Consider the following 26539-nt stretch of genomic DNA (forward strand, 5'->3'; position numbering starts at 1 on the left):
CTCAGTCGTGAAACAAAATGGCGGTGTTTTGGAGTTATTTTCGAGATTTTGTTGGGGCACAGAAAATCGAGGATTTAACGGAATCCAAAAATTTTTCCCCCGAACTATTTCAAATAACAAGTAGATTCGTCTTAGCGGAAAAAAAATTGGGGGGTTAGGTGCACTTTAATGAATTGCATCTCAAAATGCGGCACTTCTGGGTGATGAAAATTGCATTGAATTACGTTACAGAAGTCACATGTGTTACAAATCAATCATTAACTATGACCTCGATATAACAAACATTTTGGTGTTTCCCCTCAAATTCTTTATATTGAGGTTTTCGATAACAAACCCTCAATTTAACGAACAAATTTGGCCAGTCCACAGCCACTTCGTTAAATCGAGGTTCCACTGTACTTGAAGTTACGAAGTTAGACATCCCTTCGATTTCCTATGTCGAGTTCAATCGATCATTATTTGAAATGTTTTCAACATTTTAGAAATCCCTCACCTTATAACAATAAGCAACATGTGTTATTTAATGTGATACAAAAAACATTAATTTTTATCAATTCCAGAAGGAGCTATCTTTTCTCAAGTAAGCCTTGGTAGAACCCAGCAAGTGGCAGAATTCAATGAGTGGTATCCTATTACAATTGACATGAGTGTGAAATATTTTTTTCATGATCTACAAGTCATAAGCTTTCCAGGGATATATAGTTTGCTTAACTCTTCAACTAACTCCTAGCTGTGAAAAATTGTTAAAAAAAAAATGGCCAGTGTTTTAGGTTTACAATACAAAAAAGTGGAAACTTGCCAACTAATACTAATTTGCGTTCTTACACATGTACACTCATAGCCCTTTTTGAAGTCAGCATGCTGTCTGTATGGCTGTTCTACTGTCTTGGTAATGATATTAAAGACCTTAAGCACCAGGGCAGGAGGAAGCGACGGCAACAGCACATCCGCATAAAGGCTGGGGCGAGACCGGAGTTGTGTTCCACTTGCCTGAGAATGTTAAGCAACACTGCAACGGCAACATCCCACCAGTTTTCAAAAAGGATAACACTTCGAAAATGAAGTTAAAGCATTGCGTCTTTTGCAAAAGCTAGAGACGAGCTGCTGGTAGCTTATGACGAGGGAACCATAGACAATAAAGAATTTGTCCTTTTATGGGAGCAAAACCTTTCAAAGAACCCTAGCTTCCCACATGCAGACTAAAAAGAATTTGACCTAAAAACCATGGATCCTGTAGAATGTAAGGCTGAATTTTGAGTCAAGAAGAATGATCTTCCTTCTTTTGCCGAGACACTCCAGATCCCCGACACCACATGACAAACTGGATCAGTGATAACTAGAGCACAGAAGATATAAATGTAATAAATATTACCAAATAGATTTCTTCGAGCCTGAGGTTTTCTGTGAATTTGCCGACTGGTGGCTTGTGCTAGTGCATGTTTCTGCTTCAGGGATGTTCATGGTAGAATTTCTCCTCAAAAACTTTAACAGTTAACACCAGAAAGGTACTTCTTCATGTGTTGTAAGAAAAAAATCTGGTAAATCAAAGAAAAGGACTACAACTTTGCAATGAACTATGTCGTTGTCCACACTACATCAAAACAGTGAATGTGGTGTCGCCAATGTCAGGACTCAAAGCTCATATCATTCAAGTTTTCTTTTGTTTTCTAACATAGCAGCCTTTAGAAAGCAATGGACAGTTTCTCTGTTTCTCTAAATCAGCACTTTGGGAAGTTCTTTTATTTCACTTCACCTAACTAGAATACTAACGTATATACATAAAAATTCATTAGGCAGGGAGACCACTACAGTGTAGCCAATTACAGTGGATCCCAGGGTACTGATAAGTTGACCGGTGATCATGAAATGTTACAAGGAAACAATCTTAAATAACAATGCTAACTTTATTTAATAATAATAATCCTGCACACTTCAGTTCAGTCTTCCCATGATTCCATAAAGTCATCAGTTATGGTTTACACTTTTCTTCCAACAACGTTTTTACAATCAGGTGTATACATTTTCACGCAGGGCTTTCGGTAATGCGACAGAAATGTAAACTGAAAGTTTGAAATGTTCCATTTCTGGCACCCATCGAATGAAGAAGTAGGTCAGAAAGAAAAGCTTTCTGATACAGACAGGTAAAGCAAGCTGGTTGTGGAGGTAATGACAATCATTTTGAAATGACAACTTGAAACCTCATGTAGCAAGTATCATTTCTCTACGATGATAATCCACAACTATTTTTAAAATGTTCACTTTCCTTGAAGTACGCCTAACATAGGTATGCACTGGAAGTGTGTTTCAATCAGAGAATGCCAAAAAATGTTTGTCATGGAGTCGTACAATCTCCAAAAGGGTGATGCAGGCTGGTTAACTGAAGCATGTGGTACATATGTACCCAGAGCAGTCACCACAACGTTTGACCCAAAGAATAAAGAACATCATAAAGAATGCTTTCTGCCCACCTCAACCCATCACACCATCCACTTCTATGGCTATCTATACAACATCTAACTTTATAGTCAACAAAATGAGACATGCTGAGTGCATAATAGCCAATGAATTTAGAATGGGAGTGTCACAGGACAATTACTTCTGTTACTGGGGTGAAGAATCTATTTGACCCCCAACCTCTTATTTACCAGTCTGCTGATCCACAGGATGTTGTGCTATTTATCTTACATCATATTATTTCCCACATGGGCAGTTTGGCAGCAAATTTGCACCTCGAACTGTTTGCACCACAGATTTTGGTCCTTACCAGCATTGGTGAAATGTTGAAGGGATGATAAGTCAAGTTTGGAAGAGGTGGCTGTAGAGTACCTGCCAATGTTAAGCCAATGAAGTGGAAAGAAGTGGTTTAAGATTTAAAGAAAGATGATGTGGTGCTCATTTTAGACCCCAAATTACCCAGAGGTCAGTGGCCTCTAGGCCGCATCACTGAGACCTAGCCTGGACAAGATGGGCGCACAAGAGTTGCAAAGTCGAGCACGCAGCAAAAACTATATTTAGGCCCATCCACAAACTGGTGCCTTTACAAGAGAAGAAGAGAACTAAAACATTGCATGCACAAAAATTAACCGTTTTTTATTGATCACACTGTTTGTCGCCTCTCAATGTGGGGAGGGGGAGAAATGGACCAATGATATTCACTGTGTGGTGCCTTATTCTATTCCTGATCCAGTTGGAAGTTTTGTATTTGACTGACTCATTTTTTCCCGCTTAGTAAAGCACGCGGTGTAGTCCGGAAACCAAGTTAGGGTTTTGTACAATGATCTTGATAGCAGATTCACACATGTCATTTCATGGTTTTTCTGAGGCCTTCAATGAAATTCAGGACTAGAAAACTGGTTAGTAATATCACTCATTTTTGTGACAAAATTTGACTGAAACTCCCATTTTTACCCCTAAACAAACAGTGAGTCAATATGTGTTCAAGCACACAGAGAATTTCTTGCTCACCATCTTTGTATCAAGTCTAATTTTAGAAAGTTTGCACAAGCTAAATCTTCCAGTAGTTACCATGTAGCCAACCAGTCTTCCCACAAAACAACTGTAAACATGTCCCTGCAGATGGCAGTGTGCATGCAAAACAAGTGCGAGTCACAAATGTTACTTTCCATGATAAGACTGATGATCTGTTATCTCAACGAGATTGATGTAGTTTAGTTATTACGCAAAAATTTGCTTCTTTGTTTGACCGAAATAAAGGGTTATAAAGACTGTTCCCGAAGTTTTCATTTTTTGGGGAATATTTTCACCGATATAAATATAAGAGCACAATTTCAGTCTATAGGGATTCTGATTACGAACCAAGCAGTGATGTCCAGGATAAGGCAGAAGTCAGTAGTGACCTTCAGAGTGTAAGTTCAGTTAATTCTGACACTGAAACCAGTAAAGATGACCAGCAAGCAGAAGATTCTGACCTCGATAGCGATTGCCTTGTTTTCACCATAAGTTTAGAGGCTGCTGATGATATCTGTGTCAAACTTGACCAATTAGTAAAGAAATGAAACATTACCTAAGGACATGTTAATTTTTATGAAAACATCAAAGATGTTGTACACTTTTTCATTAATCAATGAAACCATCAGTCTGACAAGTGGTTGAGTTCTTTAATACCATTTGATACCTTGGTGGTGACAGCACCACTAACTTTTTGAGAGGATCAGCCTGGCAGGGGCAAGGAACAGGCAAAGGTCATTTTCAGAGTGAAACTAAAAGGGGAAACTTTCATGGTTTATCTTCAGCTACATGTGCAAAACAGCAGGTGGGTTACACAGTAAAAAGTGGCGTCATCCGAGATCTTGTCACAACAATGATCACCCTAGCCGACAAATCCACCAACACGAAACCCCTGGTGCAAACTCCTATACCCAAAGCGTTTTCAGTAGGAATACACAATGATGGTAATGCTTAAAAGGCCGGACTTAAGTTTTGATGAGGTTGTTAAAAGGGTTGTTGGACTAAATGTAGATATCGACCTTGCCTTTGTCTTAGAAAACCCAAACCCAACTACAGAGTTTTTAAAACAAGCCGTTGTAACCGAAGCAAGTGTGTCCTTTTTGACAACACTTGGCAATGAAATTGCCATGCCTTGCTCAGTGGAGTACATGTCAAAGGCTGGCGAGTATACGACACAAAAATTTAAGTCAGAAGCTAGGAGGAAAAGCTACTAAACGAATGCCAAGTCATTGTGTACCTCAAACGGATTTGTGTTTATTTGCACTACAGATGGCATCATTGTGATTGCACACCCTAACAAAGCAGCTATTCAAATTCAGTCTCTCAGAAAAGCAGAGCTTATTACCGAGCTTATAAAGAGGGGGATCTAAGCCACTAGAAATGTCAACGAGTTGAAGGGAAAGTTGCAGGCAGAAGTTGGAAAACTAAAAGCAAAATACTCCACTGAACAGAAGCGAATGGATGTTGTTCAATTAAATAAAGTCGTCACTTTTGACTCGGTGTTCAGCATCAGATAAAATCCTGTTGATGAGCAACAAAGTGGAACAAAAAGGTTTGCCAGGTTTTAATTCAGAAAGATGATCTTGGTCTTGTCGGCACTGTTACTCAGCTGTTTTCCTATCCTGACAATGCAGCCAAAGTCACCAGCATGACTAATTCTAATGGCAACCTTTTTCTCTTCAGAGGAACCACAAGGAGGCCTTTTCCAAGTGAACCTCGACTCCAAGGGGATCCCTTGTCTGGTCAGAGCTTCTCCACATTGTGAGGTGCATGGAATTGCTCCATTCAAAAAAGGGATAGCCTTTTCTGACCCCAAGACACATGAAGTGAAGCACTACACCTGTTCTGCAGGTGTATCCATTTTAGCCAGAAATGGCAAGGAGGGAACAGGAAAAGGGAGACCCAAATTTGGTAGCATGCTGCCATCTGGTCTTTGTTCAGAGTTGGATTGTAACTTGATGCTGTGTGATTTCCAGCTTGGAGACGTTTCAATAATCATAGGATTACAAGGCACAGCTTAAGGTGCACAGATTATGAGGCAAAGTTCAGAGTTGGACTATAACTTGATGCTGTGTGATTTCCAGCTTGGAGACATTTCAATAATCATAGGATTACAAGGCACAGCTGAATTCCTTTCAACTGGTGGAAATGTACTGATCTTTTAACATTCACAAAAAACACAGTTCTTTGCTACCTTGCTGGCTGACAAGTATGAAGCAAATATCAAGTCAGTTGCTGATTACATGAAGTCTTCAGTTGATGAAGTCAAGGGATCATTGGAAAGAACACCACAAATGGCCCGGATGGAACTGTATCTTCCAGGACAGCCTCCTCTGTTCAAATGCTTTCTGATGGTGTCCAGAAGTTGAATACCAACATTGAATTGGTGAATGGAGATTTCTGTGGAGATTTGAAAAGTTGCATTACTGAAGAAGTGGAATCTTTCATGCTACCCATCATCCAAACATGAAGCAGGTACTCATGTCATTGACTATGCCAGAGAATTTGGCAACACAGCAGCAAAAGAAGGCCTAAAAAGAACAACTCGGTGGGCTGCCCATTATTTCACAAACAAGAAGTCTTACTATCCTGTGCCATCCAAGTCGATTAGCTTTTGGGACATCCCATTTCTGCCACCTTTACCAACTGTTCAGATGGACGATGAGGACCAAGAAAGCATGATAGAATGGGCTTGCAACAACAGAAAAAGTGTATGCCAAAGGACTGCTCAACAAGAAACTACCAAGTACAAGGCAGGCACCCTCCCCCTTAACATGTAAGAAAGCAACCAGTCGGTAAAAATTACAGTTAGCAATCCCTTCTGCCCATGATCTTGATGAAACCCAGTTAAACGAAACTTGTCCAAACTCTGCTGGAGACCACGATGAAAACCAGGTGGATGAGTGACGGGAGCGATTCAAGTGATTTGGAGATCAACATTGATGACGAAATTGAGAACGTCCTGACTTTCTCGAGAACTACTCGTTCTGGACGAAGCCTTATTATTAATAGAAGCCTATTCTAATCAAATGACTTAGTGCGACCAAGACACAGTTGATCAGGTCAAATAAGACGGCCTGGGCAAAAGGGAATGTAAAAACATTAGTCTGTGAAATTTTTTGTTCTTTACACGTGAAATGTGATCGCCTCTATTTTGTGTGAATGTGAAAGGATTTTGGCAATTACACGTGATGCGTGAAAAGGCCCAATTGCCAATTTTTCTTAGTGGTACTGACCAAATTTTTACCCCTAGAATTTTTAAGTTAACCAAATAGAATTCCACAAAAGATTAAAAACGTCATTTACCATTGACAAATATCTGCATTGGTTCCAGAGATATTTAAGTTTGAAAAATGTTTAAAATATGCAAATGAGAAGACTGATGACGTCAGACACTCAACCCAATATTACATCAAGTATATAAATAGAGCTATCTCGGTCAATTTGCAGAAACCATTGAAAACTTCATAGGCAGTTAGTTCTACATGCAACACACCTATGGCTATTAAAATTTCAGTTCCCATGGCAACCCACTCTTTTCAAGCCTGATTTCAATATTTTAGAGATTTTCAGCTCGAAAAACGTTACACAAGGCCATGAACATGACCTAACATATTTAAATGCTTGCTGGATCATGCAGATAAGTATCATTGGCAAGTATCGAGAAAGAACACTAAAGGTGGCCAGAGAAGCCCTCAATATCGGGAAGTCTGGAACCCAGAACATCGCCATGGTATCAAAAATGTTAGGTTTATATTGTGGAGCACCTCTCATATAATCGTACTGCCAAGATTCAAACATTTCTGATTCAAATTGGCTGAGATATCTTTGTTCATCATATCTGATCAAAATCTGATTGAGTATATGATGTCATCACATAGCTAATTTCTGGAATGAAAAAAGATATTTGAAAATAGTAAACAGCATTTTTCTTCTCATACAGACTACTTGTTTATGTTTTAAAATGGTTTAGATAGGAAAGATGCAATTTACCTCATAGTACCACTTTAAAGCCCTGTTGTTTACCATATTGCGATACAAACAAACTTTACATTCCTCGTACGAACTTGATATTCTTCATACAAACTTTACATTGCTCATACAAACTTTACATTCCTCAAACAAACTTGATGTTCCACATACAACTTTGCATTCCTCATACAAACTTTACATTCCTCATACAAACTTGATCTTTCTCATAGTTCAAAAAAGAAAAAGGTAAAGACTAGCTCATACCCAACAACACTTTGCCTACATATGCAAATTTGCACACGCTCGGAAAAACTTCGTAAAATTCGTCTTGTTTGTAGGCCTTCGTGCTTTCGGCTGTTGTTTGTCTACGTTCTAAACCAATCACATCGCTTTTTCGAAAAATTATTTCACATTGCAATCCGAGAACAACGGCATCTTAAGCCAAACATCAAAGATCTTATACTTCTGATGAAACGTTAGAGATTATTTTTGTTTCAGGAAGGAAGCGAACATGGAGGAATGGATAGTGGTGAGGAGTCCGAATTGGACAGAGAGCTGGAAAGTTTCAATGGATTATCAAGGTAAGAGGACGGTACTAAACAGAGTGTCATTGTTGAGCATGTGCTTCACGACACATCTGTTTACCTTTTACTTGAATTTTTTGCATACGAATCCTTGCCTTTTCCCTTCAACCAAACCTGAGAATTCATTTTCGACTGGAAATCAACATGCATTACGTTCAAAGATCATTTGGAAGCAACATAGTAAATTACATTAGATGGAATGAAAGGATGCAACGCACGACGTCATCAGCTGAGAAAATTATGCAGCATTCATTTCTTACTTCTCGTCTTCTTGTCGCAATTTTTGAGATGTAAATCTAGTCCTCTTTGGTGTGGTGTTATTTACTTGTGGCATTTTAGTTATCCTTGTTACGAACCAAAAATTGTGTAAAATCAAAACCTTTCGCGAAAATAAACCTTGTGTGAAAAAATATTTTGGGCTTAGTAAAAAATTGTGATGAGTTATTTCCGGTTGTATTTTTCTGTTCATAAAACAATTGTGTTAGTTTAGGTGAAAATTGTTATTTCTTACTCTTTGAGACTATATTTTACTGGAATTGTTTTAGGGCAAAATGTAAGGATCATAACTGATACTACTATACATTCACTATGATAAGATTTTATTACGTTATTGTGTTGTTTGAGCCTAAAGTTATCAAATTGTCTTAAGGCAAAATGTCAGGAATATAACAAATATCTCATTCGTTATCATAACATTAAGTTGTGCTAGTGACCCTGAGCAAGACACTGAGGAGGAGAGTGAGAGTTTTGCAGAGGTTGGAGAAGATGCAGAAGAGGAAGAAGTAGAAGAGGGAGGAGTGGACACAGATCCTAATTGGCCTGAGGATATTGAGGGTTCAGAGATGACTGTGAGTGAATGTGAAGACTCTGATAGCAGTGTCTTTATTCCTCCAGGGCCTTCTACCTTGCATGTTGTGAGTTCTTTTTATGTGAAAACATCTTGTCATCCCAGTAAAGGTTACACAGGGATGTGGTGGGGGACGTGGCAGCCGAGGTAGTCATGGTGGTGCAAGAAATCAGAGCATATGCACCTCAAAGATGTACTGAAGGTCGTTGTAGAGCACCAAACATCTACCTCCACCCACTGGGGATATTTTCAATTCTTATGATGACGAGGATGAGGGAAATCCCCCTGATCAGTTTCCAATCCCACCTTTTACACCTTCACACCCACCAGGCCTACATTTTGAACACCCTTTACTTAGGGGTACTATGGAAACAGCTATGGAATTTTTCAAATTATTTTTTACTGCCCAAATGGTTAAGGAAATTGTGGATCATACCAACAGCTATGCTGTTGAGCATATCACTGAGGGCTCCCACAGGACCTATGCACAGCCAGACGGTTCTTGGAAGGACACTATGTTAAGATTGTCTATTTTCTTTTCTTTAGCTCACGCCTTTTGTTTACCTTCTTTCATTCACTTATTCTCGCTAAGGCTCATGGTATTGCACAAGCTTTTAGCTCACACCATCTCGCTCAAAGTTCAGTGGACCTTTAGTCGGTAAAGAAGTGACAAATCTTAAGTTTTCAGTCAAGTCGAGTTGCCTTTCTGCATTTCCCTATCAAGTATTTTCACTGTGTGGGTCAGATATGTGAGTGATTTTGTTTTCTTTGTCCTCTGTTACAGCAACGAAATCTGAAGAGTGCCACATGGCACTGTTGTAGTTGCCAAGATCTAACCAATCAAAAGCACTGTTATTGTGGTCCTTTTGTTGCTAGAGCCCCTCAGCCAATTAGAGAAAGGGTTAGAACACTGTTCTCGCATGTCACCTGACAATTGTTCCATACAAAATATGTAAGCAAATTTAGTGTGAAAATTTTCTTGCGTGTGCTGTAATGGCCACATCTCTGCCTTCAGATGCAAGTGATTTGGAAAGCGAGAACAGGAGCGAAATTGCAGAAAGCAATAATGAAAGTGACATTTCTGTTTCTAGTGTTAACACAGAAGATCTCTCTGACTTAGACTTTTCAGAAGATGATGAAGAAAATGGCGAAATCGGATAGGGTTACGATCGAGCTCCCGTAAATGTGACACCTTTTATCGCGAGAGCCGGAGCTGTAAGTGGAGTTGCTAAAGATGGCACCGCAAAAGATTTTTTCAGTTCTTTATTCCTGATGAACTTTTCGACATGATTGTCAAAGAAACAAACCGTTATGCTAGACAGTGCATTGCGCGAAAGCCAGACCCAAAGTGGAAAGACACAAGCCATGAAGAAATGCAAGCATTCTTCAGTCTCCATGTGCTGTTCAGGTATCACAACCTTCCTGAAACATCTTTGTACTGGGAATTTAGTTCGCCTTCACTTGGTGTTTCGGAAGGGCGTGTGACTGGTGGACGCTGGCCTGTAGAAACCTCTAAAGGACGCTGCAAGCGTTGCTTAAAGTGTAAGCAAACAAAGTTTTGCCGAATGGCTTGCACGGCTTGTGCAAAACGCATTTGCCTGGAGTGCTTCGCAAATCACTCCGAGGTTGATTTGTAACAGTGGCACGAAATTTGAATTTCACGATCAATGTATTTTGCCTTCAAACTTTGACATTTTGTTCGTCGAAAACCAGCTGGCATTATTCAGGCAATGAAATTGAAATGTAAGTTAAAGTTTTGCAGTTTTTGACTTCTTGAATGTAAACATTTACTGCAAATAGAATGCTTTTATCTTCTGTAGAAGAAAACATGGTGGTTAAAACGAGACAGAGACAAATGTTCACAAATCAAGTTTATTTTCTTGTTATCAACTGTAGATATTGTACATTTCTTGTCAGAATTAAATACCTCATTGATTTTGCCACAACTTTTGTCTACATTATATGTCTGTGTAGTGCTTAGTTTTTGTAGTAGAGAACTTTTTCTGAAGGCTCCTCAGATCACTCAATTATGGCTGGAAGCCCTTAGGAAAGAGGATACATGTCCCTATTATCTCCCTTAGGGGGTAAAGGGTTAACCCTTTGGTGACGACAACCCTGAATATCGTGCCATATCGTCTTCAAGCAAGCGACCACGTGTGACTTTCACAGCTGAAGAACAATAAGAGGTGCAATGACAAGGGCTGTAGATTTTTTCAGGCTTTTCTTTACAGCAGAGCTTCTAAGAACTATCTGTACCCATACAAATAGCTATGGATGGGGGCCATTGGCGACAAACCCTACTATGGTGACAAGGAAGGTGCCTGGGTTGAAACTTCTCCTGAGGAAATAGAAAAATTGATTGCCCTCATTTTATACTGTGGCCTGGTACATGTTAGCTCATTTCACCGATACTGGAGCACAAAAACTTTATACCATGGGTTGTGGGCACGGAGAATTATGTCCCGAGACCGATTCAAGGCACTTATGGCAATGCTTCATGTTATCGATCCAGATGAAGAAGATGAGGAAGACAAATTGAGAAAGGTGAGTAGCTTTTTGGATTTTTTCAAGCAAAAATGCAAGGATCTCTACCAACCTTTTCAACGTGTGGCTGTTGATGAGAGAATGGTGAAATGAAAACATCGGTCTGGAATTTGGCAGTATATAAAAAACAAACCAACAAAGTGAGGTATAAAGTTATGGGTTTTGGCAGATAGTTTGAATGGATACACCTGTGACTTTGATGTGTACATAGGGAGAAATGCACAGCAGGTATGATGTAGTAATGAAACTTGTTGCCCCTCTGGGGAACCAGGGATATCATTTGTACTTTGATAACTTTTATACTTCTGTGAAGCTTGTGAAAGATTTGTTTCAAGTTTTGATTCCAGCCACAGGTACAGCTGCTGAGAACAGGAGGGGATTCCCTGAGACAATGAAAAAGGGACAAAAATGGGCACAACGGAAAGCTTGGGGAAGCATGAGATGGGAAAGAGATGAAGTATGCCATGCTCAGCAATGGAAGGACAACCCGACCAGTCACTATCCTTACTCCAATTGACAGTGCCAATGATTTTGTAATGGTTGCTAGAAAAGAGAAAGTGGACAATGTGTGGAGAAATATCAATGTAAAACAGCCTAAAGCAATCGAACATTATAATAACTATGTGAATGCAGTTGACCATTCAGATCAAATTCTTGCAAAGAACTGTGCTCTTCGAAAGTGTATGAGGTGGTGGAAAACATTGTTTTTTCACATGATTGACATAGCTATAGTCAACAGTTACATTCTATTTCAACTTCATCGTGCAGAGCACCCTGACAATGAAGCACTCAAGCGTCCTCAAAAGTTTGCAATTGCAGAGTATCGAGAGGAACTTGTGAGAGATCTAGCAGGCTTGGATGAATATGGAACACCTCCAGTGTTCAAGCCCCCAACAAAGGAACCTGGGGAGTTTGTTACTGTGCATATAGCAAAGTTTACTGACACTAAGAGGAACGGTAAAGTTTGTTATAAAGCAACACAGAAGGAAATGAAAGTTCGGTCTTGCTGCAGTGCACCACAATGTAATGTTTATCTACATTGCACTCAGAATAAAAACTGCTTTGAGATTTGGCACAGCAAGGACTATCACCGCGATTAATTGTAAAAAGACACTTGTAGTTGATTTAATTTGTTCTTTGTTAGGTAAGGCCCCTTGAAACCCCAAAGGTAGCATCATGGCACTGGTTGGGGGTACGCGGTCCCCGTTTTCCACCTGGTGGTTTTTAGGGGTTTACGTGTCCGGCTGGGGTGCATGTAGATTTTCTTTTAAAAACTAATTGTTATTTTATACAAGTAGAATATTTGAAATGAGTGGCATTTAACTTAAATTGTGCTCATGTAGCCAATGGGTACTTGTATCACCCATGCACCCATGTGGGTGTGTAGTGAAGGCAAAACAGGGCTTTTGAGGGCACCCGAAAGAAAGAGGCATAACCTTGTGAATTTTCACTGAATGTCAATCAAATTTTCAGGAAATATAGAGTATTTAATGGGAAACAACTTTTCTTTGTCCAGTTTTCAATGATACATAAAGAGATGTTACTAAAAATTTTCTCCTAAAAAATGTGTATTGCGTGACATTTTAATTAGCATAAATTGGCCTGAATTAATTAATTAAAAGAGATTCAAAGAAACTGACAACATAGTCTTGATGTCCATTTATTTAGCTTTAAAATGACATATAGCATAACAAAATTGGTTGAATACAACATGAGCTGGTCATTTTTTACCAAAACATGTCAAAAATGGCCATTTTTAGGGGGTGTCACCAAAGGGTTAAATGTATTTCCTATCGATTTAGTACGTTGCACGATTCTATTCTAGCTCAAGTTAATTGTTATCGTTTTCCCTCGTGCACATGCAGATAAGTGGTCTGTTTCTTAGTGCCACAAATGTGATTATTTCAGTTCATTTCGAAGTATCATATGCATTGTATGGATTTATATTGTTTATGCGTATTTTCATCTTTGTTTGGGACCTTTTCATGTGCAGAACATTATTGTTTTGATGTCGAGTTATCATTATGCTAAGTGGGGTTCCGCCCCCCAAATATCCACTGAGTAGTTTGTTTCATTGCCCTTTTACCTCTAGTCTCTTTAGCTTTATATTTAGTTGTATTTTGTAATCGTTGTTTTCAGTTTACGAGTATCACTGAACCTTTCCTCATTGTCAAGAAATAAACACTTTCATCAACTTCAAGTTTTGGGTCTTTGTCTCCGTATAATACGCCCCTTCGACGTATAACTGTTACACACTACAGCAGATGAAATCTACCATTTGATTGCCATTTTGATTTAGTTTGGTCTGGTGAAGGTAGGTATGAGTGTGGATAAGTACTGGCCAGAACCATTTTGACTAGACAACGTTTTTTGGCTCTGATAGCCCTGTTACATGTTGTTGATCCTGCCACTGAAGCTGCAGGTGAAAAATTATGCAAAGTAGCATCCTTTATTAATCAGTTCAAATCTAGATGTGTTACCTTGTACCTGCCTGCAAAGCAAGTTGCAGTAGATGAAAGGATGGTGAAGTCATGCCACAGGTCAGGGATACAACAATACATAGGGATACACCTACATAAGGATAAACCCACCAAGTGGGGGATAAAACTATGGGTACTTCCTGACAATGCTAATGGGTAAACAGTAGATTTCAACATATACATTGGGAGAGATGCTGGAAGAGAGATTAGTGAATTTGAGCTTGGGTATGATGTTGCAGTGAGACTAATTAGCCCATGCTATAATCAAGGGTATCATTTGTTTGTTGATAATTTTTATATGTCAATGCATTTATTCACAAAATCTTAAAAACAGTTAAGTATGAGCAAAGGGGAAAGAGAGGAGATCAATGTGGTGGGAGAGAGATCCTCCTTGTCTCGCCTACCTTGGGTGCCAGAGGTCTTTCTTGTACGGTTTCCAGTGTTGGTCATGTCTCTATTGTGCCCCGTGCGAAAAACCTCTGGAGCAGAGCGCAACTTCTTTGATAGCGCTGACCCAATGACAAGCCAGTTTAAATCTATCTGGACTAGAAAGCTGGTTGGCTCCTAATGACCTCCCAAGGGTTTCCTAATCTAACAGACACCGTGATTGGTTTCTAAGAATAGAGAATGCGAGCCTGTGAAATGTCTTGTACAATGTGCTTGTCGCTTCGTGATGATCTTGAATGGCAGAGTTTGAGATTGATGTTTGTTCACGCACTGTAAGGTTTAAGAAAGATCAAGATCTGGTGAAAGACGTAACAAAAGTTCCTCAAAATGTTCGACGGTGTTGACAACTTTTAAAGCGCTGAGCAAAGGGATGGAATTGCGAATTTTACTCGCAGCAAGGATGTTTTGGCGGTTTTACATTTTTTTTTCTTCTTTTCATTTTTTTGGTTTTTCCGTAAATCGTTGTTAGTTCAACTAATTCCTAGACTCTATGTTCAACTATACAATGCTCCCAGCACCAGTGTACCAGACAAGCTGAAACAGGATTTTGAATGCACATTCTCACCATTTGTAGCCTCTCTTTTCCAACAGACAAGATTCTTTTTGTAATATTCTCAGTTTAAATTTGCGACTTCTTTGACAGTCGCATCGAATTTTCAATCTGTCGTAGCACTTCTCACAAATATTACGTGGCCCAACGGACAGATTGTCGTCCTCAACAGTGAACAGTGTGGAGATACTTTTGAAAATTTTCAGTTCTTGAACATTTCCAATACAAGGCTGTAATGTCCACTATTACACACAACATCAACGTCAAATAAACGGCACGACAGCGAAAACTTCAAATCAGGAACCTGTTTCACGGGAGTATAATGTAGTTTTTAGTCCCGCAGAAGCCATGAATTCAAACCAGATCAGATCTGTCATGTCACGCAAATGTGTTATGTCTTGACGTGCCAGTCTATTAAATGTCATCCGATAAAATTGATCAAAGTTCAAGGAGAACGGTGAATGAAACCGCTCTGTACCACAGGTTTTTCTCGCAGCTTCACCACTTGTGCCAGTGGCCTTTGGCCACTGAAGCAAAGCGAAGTTTTCCATCTGCCCCGTGTGAGAAAAAACCTCAGGTGCTCAGGGTATGTCTTGCCTTGCAATGGGTGGACAATAAAGCAGTGTCAATGCTAACTACTTCTGGGAGAGCCAATGATGCGGTGGAGGTGAAGCTTAAAACCAAAACTGGTGGTAAGTGGGATAAGAAAAGGTAGCCCAGCCTGACGTCTTATCGATGAACAATTAGTACATGACTGCAGTAGACAGATCCGATCAAATTCAGGGCACTCATAATGTTCAAAGAAAATGTATGCATTGGGGGAAAACATTTTTTCACCTTATTGACATTTCCATTGTTTACAGTTATATCCTTTTCGGGTTGCACCAGAGAAACAATCCTGACAACACCAACCTCGAGACAAAGCAGGTTACTCCCTTGGTGATTTCAGGAAGTCATCTGTGGGCTTTGTGGTTTCCCAGAGTATGACGATCCTCCTGCATCCATTGCAGCCAGACCCCCCAGTGGGCCAGGTGGCCTCCTCAGGAACTGGTAAAGTTTGTCACCGAGCATATTCCAATTCATGTCCTGGATTTTAGAAGAATGTGTGGTGCGTCGAAAGGAAAATAGAGGAAAGAAGTTTGTGCAAACTTTTTGCAGTGCACCACAATGTCAGGGGCAGTTAATGCATGTTGCCAAGGAAAAAAACTGCTTTGCAATGTTTCATAGCATTGAGTATCACCATAATAAACCTTGAATGTTGTTACTAATACCGAGACAAAAGCTGGTTTTCATGTTGTATGGTTTGATTGTTGTGCTGAAAACTAACTAATTTCTTTTCCAGTGTGGGGCCTGCCAAGAGATGGCAGGGGTGAGAGGAGGGTGCCCACACATTTTTTTTGTAGCAGTTTCTCTAAGGTAAATACACTCTAGTCATTCCTTATCAAATTTTTTTTTACTTCAGTCAGCACTCACTACATGGTTGTAATATCGTTTTCATTTGTCTACTTTCAGCCAATTTTGGAGGATGTATTCTTCCTGCAATAAGGAACATTTCCACTTCAGTTTTGCCTTATCACTTTGAATTATGTCAGTGTCAATTGTTTCATGTTTCAAATCTTGATGATAATTTATGCTACTTTATGCATCTTTATGCTTCTTTCAAGGCAATTATCGAGGATATGTCAGTTTTTTATAAGGAACCATGGTTATCTGGAAAGCTTAGTAACTCCTGTGTAATGATGACTAGCTTAAACCTTTCTACAAATACTTGGCGAGACAATAATTTTTCCATAATGGGGGTCTAATTTGGGGGATTTTGGTACAGTTTTTCAAAAAATCGTATTTAATTTGCATTTGGTTCTTTTACAGTGTTATTTTGTGGATTTCTTCTCCATACCCTGAAGAACATTTCATCTCCTTGTATCTCCTCTCTATTTTGACTAAGGCTGTTTTTAAGTCAAAAGTTGGAAGATAATTTACCCAAATTATATGCAAATTTATTAGTGTGATAAAAAGATACAGCCTGGTTGGAACTGAAGTTTGTTTTTTTTGTCAAGTATATTTTCTCCCCTTTTAAATGAGATGAGACACTACGCTGTACTGTAAATACCTGTTGAGAACAAATTAAAACCACAACTATGGCAATTTTTGTCTTTTTTCTAGCATGTTGGGAATGAGCTAGAGTTCTGAAAAGAAACAACCTGCTGGAGAAGGGTTAAGTCTAAGTGATTCACCAAGATGGGGCAATGTTTTGTGCGTGTAACTACCAACATTATGTAGTAAAGAGGGTCGCTTGCATTGTGCTTTCAAGTCTTGCTAGTAATTCTGTTGTGATAGGACCTACCCAAAATCAACGGTAAAAAAGTTTTTGGCTAGTGGCATCTAAGTTATCACTAGCCACTAGGTTAGAGAGTTGAAAAGTTAGTGTTGAGCCCTGAGAATCAAATCTAGATGGCTACGCGTTCCTTTTGAGGAACTTCCTCCAAAGTTAAGAGGTGTAGAGAGGATAAGTGCTGAATCAGACCTCCATTTAGCAACAGAGTGTTCTCATAGAAGTGTGTCCTTTGTTACCAGCAATATCCACAAGGCAAAAGTGAATATGCTTGATGATCCAGACTACAGGGAACTTGTGTCACTGCTAGAAGAGGCATGTGATAACATGAGGCAACCTGTTGCTCAAAGGGCACAAAACATGTTTGCATTTATGGCACTTTTTGCTTTGTGCAAAGCAGGTATTTGACACTTTTTACATGAAGTTTTGGAGAAAGGACCCTCTGTTGGAGCTCTATTTCAGGTATCCAAATTTCCTGCCATGGTCTTTTAGAGAAAGACTTTCAGTATAGCACATCCCAGCTGTAAGTAATGAAGACATGTCAGGCTTTGGGAAAACTTACATTGCTGGTTCCTAACAACTTTGTAATGATGCATGTTTTATATGTGCTCAGCTTAACACCCAAGACATTTGCTGTACATGTACAAGAGGTATTGCCTTCAGTGTATGGATGCATTTCACCACAAACAATTCACTCTTATGCTGGGATTGGACAATGTCATAGGACAAAGAAACATTTGCTAATTATTTAAATCTGTAAAGTAATGACTGTAATGTAATATTTTTAAAATTTTTATCATTTCGCTTTTCTTTTTTTTAAGTATCTCATAACAATATTCTTTTCTTGTTTATTTTGATTATATAGGTTTTAAAAGCAGGGACCTACTGAAAGTCACCTTGATGAAGTGAGGTCCCTACTTACATATTATTACTGATATTTTATCAATGTTTTACTGAATCAAAATTGGGTTTAGATGTGATATGCCATTTGCTGGTAAAATTTCAATGTTAAGAAAAAGAACATTTGAAACACTATTATTTCTTGTCAAACATTTGAAAATCATGCTAATTCGAAATAATTTTTAAGTCTCCAAGGTGTGGCATTTGGGGAATTCTTATGGTTGCCTTCAGTGCAAAGTACATTTGATTGTGGAAAATAGACCTTTGAAAGCGAACTATAGGATGCAACCTTTCCTCGTCACTCATCAAATTATCTCTCAAAAGTGTTTTCCACAAGACAACCAGGAATCTGTCAAACTTCTCAAGGAAATTTCCAAATGTACTTCTTAGGAGCCTTTGTCAACCACTGATTCCAAACTAAGTCATATACCTCAAGTCCATCTCTTCAATGATATGAGGACCATGCCAACTTGTGCATTTTGGACATTTTTATGGGCAGGAAGCAGTTTTGCGCACCACTGAAGTGGTGAAGCAGGTATTGAACAGATAACTAATTGCCAGAGAAAACTAAGTCCCCAGATTTAGGGCCCAAGTTGTGCACAAGTCCAACATCCATTATCACATTACAAAGGGAGGTAGAAGTGACCTCTTGAGACAGAGATGATGGCTTGTCCTATAGCCGTTTCACTGTTCAGTGGTGATGCAAACACTCTACAAACAATGTTGAGAGGGCTGTATTTGGATGTTGGAGAGCACTACAAGGCTGGTTGGTGATCAGTATATACAGTACGCTGCAGCAGAAAAATCATTTGAGGGAGCGTATTGTTTCATTGCCAAATTCATTGCAGCTAAAGTTACAGTTGTAATGGGCGAAATGAGCAGCAAGAGGGGCAACATATGAACCTGGGGCTTTTGGACTTAGGAGACCAAATGTGTTACATAGCTTAACCTTAGCCACGAAATCCGACTTCACCATCTAGCCAAGGAGGAGAAATATCTCCCTTACAGCACCACTTGAACAATGTTGAAAAAACTTCATGTCAACTTGTCCAAGTCGTTCTGTAAGGTCAAGCAGAGTGTTGAACTTTTTGTTGGGTAGTTCCTCTTTGGCCAGCCAGTATGCTGTCAGGAAGGCACTGTAGTACGCATTCCCTTGACTGCTCTCTTTGCTCAATTTCCTTGTGAAAAGTAGAGCTTCTTCTTGTCAATTTTGCTTCAACGGAGGACTTGTGTTACTGTGAATTGCCGGGTTCTATGATGGCAGTCCGTTTAAATCTCACAGAGGGATCGGTATTGAATTTTTTTTATTTATTTTGCAGATTCACTGTATTGTGCTTTTTGCAAAGCAAACAGAACATGCCAACACCTTCATAGAGAAGCCAGAAATAGCCTGTCTTCTGGCAATAACCAACATTTGGATCAAGTACCCACTGATGCTAGAAACGATCCTTGCTTCCACTTGTCTTCAGGTGATTGACTTCTTGAGAACTGAGCAAGTATGAATCATCTCTGAATGCTGCCTCAATGAAGGATTCACAATCTTTCAGGAGTATTCAGAGGAATACAAGAGATACTGCCAGACAATAGGCTGGTTTCTTTGCTGAGACCAGGTCATGCAGCAGACTAGACAGTCACACTGACAGCCGCAGATTCATTTACAACCGTTCCAGGTGATGCTGTTGAATCATTTTGAATTTGATTTGATGCAGTACCTTTCGCAGAAAATTTAACCCAGAGCATGAACATTAATATTTTGTTGCCGATTTTGATTGTGTGTGTGGTACTTTCTCCTTTCTAAAAATTCTTTCAAGACTACTTGGGCTCACAGTCATTTATTTTGGCAAAAACATGCTATCTCTATTTTGCTCATTTATCAACCCAATTCATATTCATGTTTACTAAAAACTGCTAGTAACTTATTAGAACAGACCGCGGATGCACAGCTCTCAGTACTGGAATTTGCAAAATAACACCTCAGTTCGTGTTGACCAGATTTGTATATTTCAAGAATGGCATTTCAACGGAATTAAAACAGAAATGAAAGAAATTTATGATTACTTACCTGCATCCGTAACTGACCATGACCTCATATTGAAATAAAATTCTGTTTTGCCCATGGCGCAGTTTCTTTTCAGGCATTGAATATGACAAATAGAAAGTGATTTCAAGTCAACCATGACAGAGCACAACCATGGAAAACGAAGACAGTCCAGTGGTAATCCAGGCAGATTTGTTACCAGTCTTTCTCTTCTGTCCATTCAACATGGCGGACAGCAAGCTGATCGCATTGTTGATCCATACACGTGTTGATTGAATTATTACAACTCGTTACAAAAATCACCCAACAAGCAAAAAGGAGACAAAATATCAACAAAAAACAAATTTATTGATGACTGCCTTCAGGATATATTGAATGTTTTCCATAGTAGCCAGCTCCATTGTGGAGAGTAGCCACCGCAGTTCGCCAGTTGCTACTAGTGACAAAGATCAAAGGACAACCCCAGATATTTAGCACTTTGCAAAACTGAAATTACAAACCCACCGAAAAATCACTGTGGAACAAGCTTCATTACAAAAACTTGCATTTCTGAGTGCTTGATGATGCTGTGGTCCTGAAGAATTAAGTCACTCAGCTAAGTTGGCAGTCAAGTCCAAAGAGCCTGGATTCCTACAAGCCAAAACTCCTTAATAACCAACAGAAAATCTTCCTAGTCTTAACTATTTCACTCCCAATAGAACCATTTGGCACTCTTGCACGGCTGACACAATTTTCAAATTTCCCAACTGTTCTTGAAATACTGCTGTTTTGAGCAATCACAACATGTGATATAAACAAGAAACATATTTTCCTTTGTTTTTTTTTTTTAACCAGCATGACTGCCAGCAAGAAAACACATCACATGTTGCCTGATGACTTGTTCGCTTGTCCAACTGGCTCAAGACTTGCTTTGCATCTTGTGCAACTACCCATGCAAACAAGACTGTCTTTCCAGCTGACTTCTGGCAACTTGCCAAAATACCCATGGCAACACCAAACAAAGCTGATATACCGCTAAAGTGTAACACAAAAAGTACAATTAAGTACTTGCCACAATGAAGTTTGAAAAATCTCCAAAATTAAGCTCTGTTTTAGAAACAAAAAGTTTCAGGACTGTCTACAAACATTGGCAGTTAAGGAGCACCTACCAGTTTAGTTCTGGCAGGAAAGTTTTAACTCCTTCTAACTCCAGAAACAAACGCTCCATATGAGGTTTCAAAACCCATAACACAGCCAAACTTTAGCAAGCCCAGTAAGAAATTCAAATGCATTTAACACTGAATGCCATCATATCCAAAGAAGTCTGTTTACCAAACGTTTTTTGCAGTACTGTTTCATTACACTTTTTTATTTTTAAATGAGGTCCCAGATTGCACCAGAGGGCATCAAATGCCACTGATATGCTCATCTTTATCTCCAAACGATTACAGTAAAAATACCTGAAGCGTTCGGCCTAAATAATGATTAAAGCACTTCGATTCTTGGCTTCAAATTTCAAATAGTCAACTGAATATTGCAATAATTCAACTGTAGTGTCCATTCGACTATTGAATGTTGATTGGACTAATAAACAATACCTCAAATGATATGAAGGCACCATTTTGAACTCTTTCCTCCACCATGGTGTTTGTTTAGTTCACTGATGGGCAGAAAACTAAGTTGGCCCTAGTAGATAAACTAGAAGCTTCTTGGAAAGGACATGTTCAGATGTCAGGAAAGAAACTCAGAAAGAGCCTGGGGAACTACTGCTGGTAACATTCCATTTCGCAGCCTGGGAAGTCCATCGTCACTCGTACAAGAGTCAATTATTGTCCTGAGAAAATGTGCTGTGCAAGTGCCAGAAGTGGACAATCATTCCAATGGCTACCCTAAAAACATCCAGTTATTCTGGGTCGAAATCCGCACTTTTGAAAGTCAAGATTCCTGTTTGAGTGCATCCACTCACTTTGACTTCAAAAGGCTTTTTCCAAAGGAAGAAGTTGAAAACTTCATCAAAAACAAGGCAATATTTGTTGGAAGCACAGACTGATATGTCATAACTTCATTGAACACTACAACAGCATTTTTTCTGGCATTCAACAACCTTCAAGTGGATACATCAACCCACGAACAGCCACTTAACCCTTAATCTGTCAAGCTCGGATTATTCTGCGCATATGACATCATGGACAAAAATTGTTGTTTACATGAATTATAGTGCTGTCAGGTAGGATTTTAGCCTCGTTTTCATGTCTGAGGTTGTTTACGAATGTACTGAAATTTTTTTACGGACTTTACAGCATTATTTTGCTTGAATTTGATGCTTTTTCTTCAAACCTTCAATTTAAATGTCCTGGAGGGTATTTAAAGATGGCGCAAGTAAAATTAACTTCACGTTTCAAGCCATAATTGGGTCATTTTTCACTCAAATTTGGTAAAACTTTCGAGGAGTGATTTCAACATGGCAGCCAGGCAAGAAAGAAGGTATACAGCAGAGGAAGTTGCTAGGATTGTCATGGATATTCCCGAGGATAGTGCCATCTCTGACTTTGAGGGGGAAGGAGATCACGAAAGCAGTATGGACAAGTCTAACACAGTCTGGTGAATCAGACAATTCTGCTAGTCAAATAGAACACGCAGATATTCACCTTCAGAATCGGGTGATAGTGATAGCGATGTTCAGCGATTTGAAACAATAGGGACTTTAAGATACGTGGACAGTTGGTTTAGAGGACGACTGACCGGAAGTAATTTAACACGTGTAGACTATATTGCACATGTCTGCACAACACATGTTGCCATCCTGCTGTTGTCGAGGACTTCAGAATTTAAGTGTTGCCGTCCACAAGTGAACGTAAGTACATTTGTCATGATTTCCTTTTAAAATTCATCATTTTTTAATTGACAAGGCTGCCCTTACTGTTACTTATTGCTTTAAGAAACAAAACTTTAAAAATTGACGTGTAAAATACTGTCGCGAATGAGTGTTTGTTTGCCGTACTTCGTAGTCATGATGAATAAGTCAGCTAACCACTTGAATTTTCTTGCTTGTGTTTCCACAGTTATTTTGCTCAGTCTGTGTATCCCGTAAATTAAATTACTGCTATTCACCATAAACTTTCAGCTAGAAGCGCCAATTTTTTTCTTTACCACTTGTTATTTAGGACTCAGAAATTGCGTTGTTTTTGTTTACAGAAGGAAGCGAAATGGAATGGAAGGAAGAACACGATGTCCTTCTCTGCCATGAAATACTCGTCTCTCAACCCTTCAATTTCAAAGAACGAACTGTCAAGAGAGCGAAAATTTGGGATGAGATTGCCAATCGACTGATTAACTGTCACACTTTGAAATTCCGTGTTAACAAGCGATCAGTCAGAGAGCGATTTAAACTAATCAAGGGAAAGTTCAAACGTAAAATTCAAGAGGAGGAAAAGGCGTCGGGATTGATGTAAAACCCGCCTCAGAACTTGAACAAGCTCCTGAGGACATTTGTGCATTGGAAGAATCTCTGCCGGCAGAAGAAATGGGCTCCAAGCAAGCTAAGGCCGAAGCAAACAAACGCAAAGCCGAAGAAATACGCCAAAAAGCAATGGAGAGCTTCAGGCAAACTAAATAGAGAGAAGGTCAAGAGGAACCCGCGAAGAAAAAGAGAAGAGGAGGCAACGACTCTATACAATTCTTAAGAGAAAAATCGGAGAAAGAGCTCAAAGTAAGGAAACAGGAGCTAAAATTAAAGGAAAAGGAGCATGAGCGTTTATTTGAACAGCAAAGAGAGATGATGCAATTGATGCAAAATCAACAACAGAGCATGATGGATCTAGTCTCCAAATTGGTAAACAAGCAACGTTGACAATAGGATATTTTTTGCTGCTTTATTATCCACGTCACCTTTTTTATCCATGTTACCTGTTAAGAGGCTAAATCACTCAGCTTCAACATTAATTGTTGTTTCTTGCTACTGAATCCTTCATTGTATGTCTGTTTTGTTTTACCAGTTTTTTACAGTACCTTTTCTGTACAAAGTTTGTTCGATTTAATAAAACTGCATTTAACTGATGTCTGTCTTTTATTAGGCTTCACTTTTCTTATCACTAAGGCAACTGATAACTATTATCAGAGTATTATTATTTTAGTGATAAAAATCATGGCTTAATGGTAGGTACAGAGATCTGAACTTTTCGTTATGGAAATGAAAATAAAATTTTGCTCAAGCAAAATATTCCTCAAGTGTAGGTAGATCTAGCTTGAAGTAGCTTGATGTTGAATTCCCATAAAGGCAAGTTAACACATTCCTCAACAGGGCACATACAACATATAATTTTCCAAATTGAGCTAAGGCCTATTTTAAGGTTTTTCTTAAAGTCCATAAACTTGAAATACTCAACAATGTCTCCAAACAACCATTCAACAGACGTTCGTACATTGGACGTAGATTTGTTGAAGGCTTCCATTTGTGCTGTTAGGGCGTGAAGTCCGAAAGCTTCAAATCCTTGCCAGCTTCAGTGTGAAAACTGAAACCACCGTCGGATGATTCTTCAGAGGAAAGCTCCAAAAATGAAGGTGAAATCCTGCAAGGCTTTAGAATTGTTGACATCTCTGTTCTTGCCACGGTATTTGAGTCTTTACCTTGCCCTTCTTGTAAACGTGTAGCTCTTTCGCTCAAGGAAGATGAAGATTCCAAAATGGGTCTGGCTTCTCTTCTCATTTTAAAGTGCACTGGAGGTAAATGTTCATTTACTCGCCAATTTTACACTTCTGCTAAAATACAGAATAAACAAGCCTTTGAGGTGAACAGGAGAGCTGTGTTAGCTATGAGAAACATTGGTGTTGGTCACCAAGGACTTGTAAAGTTCACGTGTCATGAACATGTTGCCACCCATGAATGAGAATGCTTACCGTGACCATGTGAAAGCTGTGCGAGATGCAACCAAATCTGTTGCTGAAGAAAGCATGTCTAAAGCAGCAAATGATGTAAAAGAGTTTTATGAACCCAATGAAGAAGGCTTGTATGACACTGCTGTGTCAGGAGATGGAAAGTGGCAAAAGAGAGGATTTTCCTCATCATGTGGCATAGTGACAGCACTTTCCACAGTCACAGGAAAGGCTCTGGACTGCGAGGTTATGTTAAAAGAAGGCAGGCAGTGTATGCAATGGAGGGGGGGGGGGGGGAAAGAGAGATCAGCAGAATTTCATGAGTGGTAGGATGGCCATCAACATGAATGTCATGCAAATTTTGAAGGCTCTTCAGGATCAATGGATGCTTCCGGGATTCTGAACATTTTTTCAACGGTCTGTTGAGGGCCATGGCATGCGTTACATGGAGTTCCTTGGAGATAGTGACAGTAAAGCACACAAGCTTTTAGTGCAAGAAGCTGTCTATGGAGATGTAGACATCGAAAAACTTGAATGTGTGGGCCACATACAGAAGCGTTTGGGTTCACGCCTACGTTCACTCAAAAAGAGACTGGGCAAGACACCTTTAGCTGACGGCAAACCAATTGGTGGAGCAGGGAGACTGACAGACAAAAGAATAGATAAACTTCGAGCTTATTTTGGAAAGGCCATCAGGCAGAACACCCATAACATAACAGCAATGCAGAATGCAGTGATGGCCATTTGGCATCACAGCAGATCTGCGGATGATAATCCTGATCATGACCTGTGTCCAGAAGGAGAAGACTCCTGGTGTGGGTTCCAAAGGGACATTCCTAAGGGAACAGCGGATTATGCCCACAAAGAGCCCATGAAAGAGGCTGTGGCAAATGCCATCTTGCCAACATTTGAAGCCCTTAGTGAGGAGAGTCTTCTATCAAAGTGCACACACGGTGGAACACAAAACCAAAATGAGTGTCACTGGGCTGATTTGGCAGCGTGCTACGAAAGAGACCCACTCAAGTCTGCCAACTGTTGAGACTGCAACCTTTTTGGGAGTAGCTCATTTTAACGATGGCTCAACATGCCTTATTTCAGTACTAAAACACCTTGGAATTGTGCCTGGTGGCCACTGCAAGAGGAGTTGCGCAAAGCTAGACAGCGACAGAATTCGTCATTCACGAAGAAAGAGTGGGGAACTGGCCAAGAAACAGCAAAAGAACATTAGAAAATGGAAAAAGGGTTACACAGATATCCTAGCAGCAAATGAAGGACCCTCCTATGAGGCTGGGGCCTTTTAAGGGACTAAAAAAATTAAATCCTAGTGGTAATTAAGTGTATCAACTTTAAGTCTTATTTTCTAAAATATGCAAATTTTCATGATTTTGAACACTGGGAACACTGGGAACACTGTTTTGTAAAAAGTATTTAAGGTAATGTGTGAAATTTTCAGAGAACCTATAAGACAGTCAAAGCTGTGAAATGACCCACTCTTGTGTTGATCTGACCATTATTGCTGGAGTTAT

The 26539-nt window shown here is 39.4% G+C and overlaps 1 protein-coding gene and 3 pseudogenes across 2 annotated transcripts in view; 3 read left to right on the forward strand and 1 right to left on the reverse strand.

The window, feature by feature from the left end:
• The window catches only part of LOC110039810 (uncharacterized), a 60454-nt gene that overhangs the window by 32130 nt on the left and 1785 nt on the right, over window positions 1-26539 (reverse strand). The gene's annotated exons all lie outside the window — the stretch shown is intronic.
• On the forward strand, window positions 15311-16147 carry LOC149102762 (uncharacterized; annotated as a pseudogene).
• LOC110047566 (uncharacterized) lies at window positions 23343-23991 on the forward strand (annotated as a pseudogene).
• On the forward strand, window positions 24650-26314 carry LOC149102763 (uncharacterized; annotated as a pseudogene).

Source organism: Orbicella faveolata, unplaced genomic scaffold, assembly GCF_042242905.1.
Source record: "Orbicella faveolata isolate gen_17 unplaced genomic scaffold, um_ofav_v1 contig_35, whole genome shotgun sequence".
NCBI lineage: Eukaryota > Metazoa > Cnidaria > Anthozoa > Scleractinia > Merulinidae > Orbicella > Orbicella faveolata.